Source organism: Chenopodium album, chromosome 2 (genome assembly GCF_948465745.1).
Source record: "Chenopodium album chromosome 2, dcCheAlbu1.1, whole genome shotgun sequence".
Classification (NCBI taxonomy): Eukaryota; Viridiplantae; Streptophyta; class Magnoliopsida; order Caryophyllales; family Amaranthaceae; genus Chenopodium; species Chenopodium album.
Window position 1 is genome coordinate 37,062,758 of NC_137835.1, and position 8,815 is coordinate 37,071,572.

Below are 8,815 nucleotides of genomic sequence, written 5' to 3' on the forward strand. Positions count from 1 at the left end.
GTAGGTGGATCCTCCCTAGTAACCCGGGACGAACACATGGAGTTCATGACTAGTTTGAAGGGTGAGATCAAGGATCTGATTACCAAGAGCCGGGCTGGCCCAAGTAAGGGTCAGTCGGCAAGAAAGACTCCTCTAGAAAAGAGGAATTTAATCAGGGACAGGCAGCCAACTCCGCATCCAAAGAACAAGGTCGCCGGGACCCTTGACTAGTCAAAGATTCTTCTACCCAAGATGAATACCAAAAGTACCTGCCGTAGTGAACAACCGGTGGGAAACCAAAAATCAACGGGAGATCATCATCCGCAAGAGGAATCAACAGTTGTCTGATTCAGCTTCCACTTCAAGCTTTCCAGACAACGTTTAGAATACATATGTAGGGAATGCACATTCCTTGCATGAGAGCCATACAAGCGGTAATACCGTCCACTCTGGCCCTCAGATGATTGGGAATGCACCGTACGTACCGCCTATGGTCTACGGCCGGATTCTCCTCATTTTATGCAGCCAGCCCTCTTCGGAGGTCAGGCGGCATACATCAATGTCCAGCCACTGGACTAGCAGCTTCGTTTGCTTCGCCTGGGTGAACAACCTTCTGCGTTCACCCGGGAAATAACCGAGGCAGCATAGCCGGCTAAGGTCAAAAATTTTTTGGTAGGTACTTATGATTGTACCTTTAACCCGGAAGACCACCTTATGGCATACACCAACCTCATGTATTTACAGGGGTTGGACGATGCCACTTGGTGTCGGGACTTCCTGGCTACAATGAAGGGCATTGCCCAACAATGCTTTGGCAACTTGCCAGCCAATTCTATTGATTGTTTCAAGAAGCTTGCCTTATTGTTTGCTTCCAACTTCTCAATGAACATCCCTGCAAAGAAAACAAGTCTTGACTTGAGCACCATTAAGCAGGGAGAGAGAGAAGGATTACGCTCCTACATCAGGCGGTTCAATCTGACAAGAATTCATATTCAGGGACTGTCTTACGTGGTAGCTTTCACAAACTTCTTTAAGGGTCTGAGAGATGGGTCGACCTTTAAGTTTGAGCTTGTCAGAAAAGGGCATTTACCCTATAGGCGGCCCTGAGGTAGGCGGAAAGCTATATTCAAGCAACCGACCTCTTCTCGCCTGGCAGCCAGTCGGACTCAAAAAAGTCTAATAACAAAAAAGACAGCCGACCTGCTCAGCCGGCAAAGAAAAAAGAAGAGAGGAAGAAGAGAAAAGAATTCTAGGCGGTGGGTGTAGGCGTCGTTCAAAGTGCGCCTACGTAAAAAGCATGTGGTGAATATGCTTGGCACTCATAGGAAGTGGGAATTGACATATTACGATTAGGGACAAGGAAGGTAGGGAGCTGCCAACAAGTTTTTTAAAGGAACTTGTAAACCGTTCACGGGTCATAAAAGGCAACCACGAAAAAGGGACAACGATAGGCAACAACGATTGACCCGTGAAGGTTACACCCCATTCATAATCCATGATATTACTAACTCCATATGGTTCGGAACCACGAAAGGAGAATCGGGGATGATGGTACGAATTGAGTCATGGAGTCACATTCGCCCGTATTGGCCTCTACTCGATTCTTATAGTGAAAAGTGATTCCTGCGATCTCAAAGGCATACAAACAAAATATTCAATTTGCTCCAAACTATTATTATGCTAAATTGGTTTACTATTAACGCAACACATAATTCTAAAATATTAGTGATCACTTGAATTAAGCAACAAGATTAAAAAGGAACCTAAACCGGTAGACCAAATTATCTTATTAGGCGTGATTTTCAATTACATATTCCCTTTAAACATGCAATATGGTGATCATAACAATCATAATAGAATAAATATTAATATTGGAAGCAATTTAACCATAATAGTGTTATTGAAATCAAATATAAAATAACCCTAATCATGATACTAGCAATATAAAAATAAAATAAGTAATTAAATTAATTAATTACTCACATTCCGCGCGTTCCTTGAATTGCTACATCATGAATAAACTGTTAGTAACTTCAATAAAAATATAAAACAAATAAAAATTAAATTAAATAAATGTAGATTTGATTTGGTCCAAACCCTTAGTTAATTATAACTTTCACACCTTGGTTTAAGTATAAAACCTCGGGTATTGTATGAACTCTTTGGAGTGCTTAATTAGGGGAAGTATTTTGAGAGAATAGGGTGGCTAGTATTTAGGTTAAAGAGGGAGAAGAGAATTATTTTGTGATCAAGCTTGTTGATCCCTGAAAAAAGGGGAGATATGACCTCTATTTATAGAGAAAAAAGAAGGGTCGAAAAATTAAGATAAGATCCGAATTAAATCGGAATAAAACTCGATATACTGCAGTTTTTGCGGGTTTTGTTTTTATCATATCTTTTGATCCAGAAATTGGAATAAGATAAATAAGATATCGTTGGAAAGATCGTGAAGTCTACTTTCTAACCCAATTAAAATCCGATTAAAATATTTTGTAGAACAAAAGATATGGCTGAAATAGTGAGACGAAGTCAGTTTTGGATAGAGTTTGACATTTTATTCATATCTTTTCCGTTATAGCTCGGAATTGATATTATAATAAATCATTGGAAAGATAATTTCAAGGGATATCCAACCATATAAAATTTGGATAAAAACTATGAGGCAAGAAAATAATATCTGTCTATCTTTGAACGTCTTTCAATTTGCATAGAAATAGGATTTTCAAAAAGAAAAGTTTTATTCAATTTCAAACTCTTTAGTCATATCTTTTCAAAAAGGATAATTAAGATATTTTAGAAAATTGTAGAAGATTCTAATTAATCCTAATTATTTTAGGAATTGGATTAAATAATTTGGACCCTCTACATGATCATTGGGTCGTATGTAAGGTGGGCTTAGGTTCGGTTTGGGCTCAGTTTAATATTTTGGCCATAACTTATTCGTTATAACTCGAATTTGGGCTTATAATATATCGTTGGAAAGATCTTTTAAAGCCCCATCCAACTATTTAATCATTGAACCCAGATTATGGACCAAAATAAAATGGATTAAACGTTTTATAAAAAGACACGAAATGAATGATTTTAAAGGACATGAAATGAATTATTTTGGGTTTAAAGGCACGAAAAGAGGAAAATAAGTTATTTTTTGGAAATGGGCTAGGAATTGGGTTTGTTTATGAAATGAAAATATGGAATTAAGCACTCCAAAGATTAAATACTAAACCCGACCAATAATGGCAGTGAAAGGTTGTTCATCATCGGGTTTGGTTTTGGGGAGACATTTTTAGGTGTCTACAGAAGCCCCCACTTTGACTGAGTTTGTAGAAACGTTAGTTTCAAAAACGATAGTCAAAGTAGTCGATAGGGACGGAGAATGATTTAAGACGTTCTGCGATCCTAAATCACTTTGTATACGCCGATACCTACAAAAAATGTTAATTCCACAGATAAAAATGTAAAGAGATGGAACGCTTATCTGACACTAGTGTATCGGTGACAAATGAGTTTGGTATTTTCCTAGGCTTGAAGGAATCCACCGGATGACATTTGTTGAAATGCTTTCCATGCTTGAGGAAAGCCGATAGATGAGTTTGGTAGCTTTCTAAGCCTGAAGAAACCTACCGAATGACACTTTCCATGCTTGAGGAAAGTCGACATATGATTTTGTCGTTTTTCTATGCTTGAAGAAATCCAACGATAATGCTTTCCAAGCCTGAGGAAAGCCGACTGAGGAATTTGGCCGTTTTCTATGCTTGAAGAAATCCACCGGATAATACTTTCCATGCTTGAGGAAAGTCAACAGATGATGAGATTGCAAGTCTCTGTGTATCGAGAACCTTGCGTCATGAAATGATGGTGGTTCGATTGTCCCCGAACGTGGGATGTAGATGGTCCACTTGTCCCCGGACGTGGGCTGTAGTTGGTTCGCTTGTCCCCGAACGTGGGCTGTAAATGGTTTGCTTATCCCCGAACGTGGGCTGTAGATGGTCCGCTTGTCCCCGGACGTGGGCTATAGATGGTCCGCTTGTCGCCGGACGTGGGTTGTAGATGGTCCGCTTGTCCCCAGACGTGGGCTGTAGATGGTCCGCTTATCCCCGGACGTGGGCTGTAGATGAGACCTGCAAAAATAAATTTGCCAATGGACTCGTATATATTGTGATTGATTTGACCACTGACTTGACCAAGTTTGACTTGATGTGACATGACATGTGTATGACTTGTGAGTATGTGTGTGTGTGTGTATATGTGTGTGTGCAGACACAAGCAAATTAAACGAAGATGCAAAAGCAAAAATTTTCCGTCAATTTTTGTCATGAGACGAGTGGAAGGTACTGACTTTCTCTCGAAAAAGAAAGACGTGAAAAATGAAGTTTTGTTTTCGAACTTCCCTCGAAAAAAATTTTAAAAAGTTTTTGAACTTCCCCAAAAGAAAATAATGAAAAAGGGAGGAAGTTTTGAACTTCCTCCTTAAGCAAGACGAAATGAATCGTATGGATTAAATTTCTTGTCTTGAAAATAATGTATGCATGATGAATGTTCTTAGTCTAGGAGGCTAAGGACAATTACATCATGTGACACGATAGATGAATGAACTTAGGTCATGGAGCTAAGCAACATATATGGTGTAAAGAAGCGATCTTGAACGTCACTTAGGTCTAGAAGCTAAGCACGTATATAGATGAAGTGATTATGAACGTTGCTTAGGTCAAGGAGCTAAGAACGATATGCTTTGTATTATTACAAATCATTGATATAGAAATGTTACTCAGCACATTATGCGATGCATGAAACAATAAACATTGCTCAGGTCAGGAAGCTAAGCAAGTATACAACGTTTCTTCTTATGAATGTTATCTTGAAAGATGATGAAGCATGCACGGTAGGGAAACAAGATTTCATGATAAAGGGCTCTTAAAGGGAAGGATGATTGATATGGATATGGATATGGATGTGTGAGTGATGTGTGTGAATGTGATACCAAGGCTGGCTGCAAGGGTTATGGCGATGGAAAGAGATGTGAGAAGAGTCAAAGATGATGACTCTTTAGGCTAGGTAGGCTAAATGATGTGGGCTCAAGCCCCCAAGTCTATCTCTAAATGGGTAAGGGTAAGCATTGGATATTCTTTGACTCGATCATGCATGGATATGAATATGAATGTGCAGTGGCAGCACCTCGATGTGAGGTTGCCTACGTATCCGTTAGGAATCAGGCCGAACGTAGCTCTAACCGAACTTTGCACAAGTGTATGTACACCTCGAAGAGGTCTTTCAAGGGTTGTAATGTGGTTAAGCTGATGGTTTAAGGAAGAAAGGGGTAAAAGGCTCAAAACACCGAGAGAAACCCTAAGACGTGTAATTGTGAATTGGACTTTGCAAGTTTTATTTTCAACATTTTTTTGTTTTGAATTTTTTTTTTCATTCTTTCGAATCAATGTAGGCAATCTCAGATCATGCGGTCCATCACTGACTTAGCATTCATGTTTCTCATGCACGGTACCAAGCACTCGATGAGAGACGCAATTTGAGACATGTTCATATCAAAGACATTAGAACACTTGCCTTTAGACATTGTTTTATTGTGGTTTTGCTGCTTTTTTTTTTACTTGCTTTTTGAATGTTATGCAATTACACATCTTCCAATCCCAGGGTTAAGTAAATGTGGGTTGAAGAAATGAAGGCCAAACGTTAGACGAGGCTCAAAATTGTTGATGAAGAAATGGAATGTGATTGAACGGTTAACATGGAATGACAGGGTTGCAAAGGTGCCTCAAGTCATTGGTGTACCTTGTGTTTAGTTCGCCAATTTTTTTTTTCCTAATCACATGATCGAATGTAAGTAATAGATGCTCATTTATGAAGAAGGTAAGAAATGTGACACATAGACACATGGATAAGGAGAACCTATGCTAGACTTTTTAGGGGAAGGGTTTGAAACAAAAGAAGAAAAAAAACATGAAATCTTTGTGGGAAGCTTGCATTGTGATTTATCTTCATGGTTGTTTATGAGTAACTTCTTGCCGCCTGGTGAGGAAAAAAGTTTCTTGTTGTTGATGCTTTGATTGGAAGGAAAGAAGGAAGGAGTGGCGTTCCCCTTATTCTTCCAACTATTGCCTAGTGATTTTAGACTCAAGTAATGTGTAAGGATGTACTCACTTAATGCATTCACTCAATACTCGAATTGAAAAGGAAGACTGTATGAAACGATTTTGAAAACTGATGGGAAGTACTCCACTCATTCCTATTACGACGGAAAACGATGCATGCATGGTCCTAGTATACAATCATAAACAATATAGTGCATTACTCAAAGACAAAGTGTGTGCCACAACTCAACATGTATGATTAGATGAGTTTATTAAGACTCGTGGTATGATCGCATGGCTAGACATGAAGACGTGAAAAACAAAGGACCCAATGACCAAATAGCACGGAAGACTAAAAAACAAACTAACTTGATTAATTTTGTCAAATTTTAATGTTTATGCTATTTACTAGGTGAAAACGGTCCATTGGCAATCGTTATTCATAAATAAGATCAACCACAATCAAAGACAAAAGAACACATGTTAAGGTTAGCATAAAAATTGATCACAAGAAACTAGGAAGAGGACTAGACATAAAAATTCTAGAAGAGTTATGACTCATGGGTGTAAAAAAATGAAAAAAATAAAAAATCTATAATCCTATGTTATACGATTTGACACGGATTAAAGGATTTGGCTAATACTAACTTGACATGAAAAGATATAAAAAATAAATAAAAATAAAACAAAAGAAAGTTGACGCTAAAAAGACAGCTAAACCGGACAGGCTGTAGTATATGGGTTATAAATTTTTATCTGTGACTCTAATTGAGACGAAACTAACGCCAAATGATAGATAAAACCCGGGGCTACAGATCCATAGGTGGAACGACACGTAATTCTTTCTAGAACTCCGGCTATGACCAAAACAAGTTGACTCTTGTGCAGTATACGGGAATAAAAATCCGGGTGACTCAAAAATTGAAAAAAAAAATAATAATTCTATGGCTCGACTCTAATAATAAAAAAAAAAGGTTTGATAAGAGGAAAAAAAAATAAAAGGTCAAAAAATGCACATATAAGCACATTGTCACGAATGATGCAATGAAGTTCGCAACCTAAAGTCAAGTTCTATGTTCGACTATGGTCAAGCTTAAAAGGGTGTCAAAGGGTACCATGGTTAAGAGTTTGGACGCGTTAGCAAGGCATCCTCCCTTGAGGGTGTATGCCAACGGGAGGCTCCGCGAGTTCGTGATGAAATCGAACTCGAATCCATGGTTTGGGTGGATTTAAAAACTCGGATGAACCCTTATTGCCATGAGCGTTTTTGGGTTGATAAAGCTTAAATCCCCCTGGCTAGCCACATACGTAGAACACGTACTATTGTGGCAAAATAGGTAACCTAAAAAGATATGCATATGTGAAAATGCCAATTAAATCGCAGGAATACAATTCAAGAATCTTTCAAGTCTCATCCACTCATTTCAATTAAATACCGATCATTCAAATCGATAAATAACCAAGAATCCTCCCCAGTGGAGTCGCCAAATTGTAGGCGTCGTTCGAAGTGCGCCTACGTAAAAAGCATGTGGTGAATATGCTTTGCACTCATAGGAAGTGGGAATTGACATATTACGATTAGGGACAAGGAAAGTAGGGAGCCACCAACAAGTTTTTTAAGGAACTTGTAAACCGTTCACGGATCATTAAAGGCAACCACGATAAAGGGACAACGATAGGCAACAACGATTGACCCGTGAAGGTTACACCCCATTCATAATCCATGAGATTACTAACTCTATATGGTTTGGAACCACGAAAGGAGGATCGGGGATGATGGTACGAACTGAGTCATGGAGTCACATTCGCCCGTATTGGCCTCTACTCGATTCTTATAGTGAAAAGTGATTCCTGCGATCTCAAAGGCATACAAACAAAATATTCAATTTGCTCCAAACTATTATTATGCTAAATTGGTTTACTATTAATGCAACACATAATTCTAAAATATTAGTGATCACTTGAATTAAGCAACATAATTAAAAAGGAACCTAAACCGGTTGACCAAATTATCTTATTAGGCGTGATTTTTAATTACATATTCCCTTTAAACATGAAATATAGTGATCATAACAATAATAATAGAATAAATATTAATATTGGAAGCAATTTAACCATAATAGTGTTATTCAAATCAAATATAAAATAACCGTAATCATGATACTAGCAATATAAAAATAAAATAAGTAATTAAATTAATTAATTACTCACATTCCGCGCGTTCCTTGAATTGCTACATCATGAATAAATTGTTAGTAACTTCAATAAAAATATAAAACAAATGAAAATTAAATTAAATAAATGTATATTTGATTTGGTCCAAACCCTCAGTTAATTATAACTTTCACACCTTGGTTTAAGTATAAAACCTCGGGTATTGTATGAACTCCTTGGGGTGCTTAATTAGGGGAAGTATTTTGAGAGAATAGGGTGGCTAGTATTTAGGTTAAAGAGGGAGAAGAAAATTATTTTGTGATCAAGCTTGTTGATCCCTGAAAAAAGGGGAGATATGACCTCTATTTATAGAGAAAAAAGAGGGGTCGAAGAATCAAGAAAAGATCGAGTTCGAATTGGATAAAAACTCTTGCGATAGACATCAGTTTTTGCGGTTTTTATTTTTATCATATCTTTTAATCCAGAAATTGGAATAAGATAAATAAGATATTGTTGGAAATACCTTGAAGTCTACTTTCTAACCCAATTTAAAAAATATTAAAATATTTTGTAGAACAAAAGATATGGCCGAAATA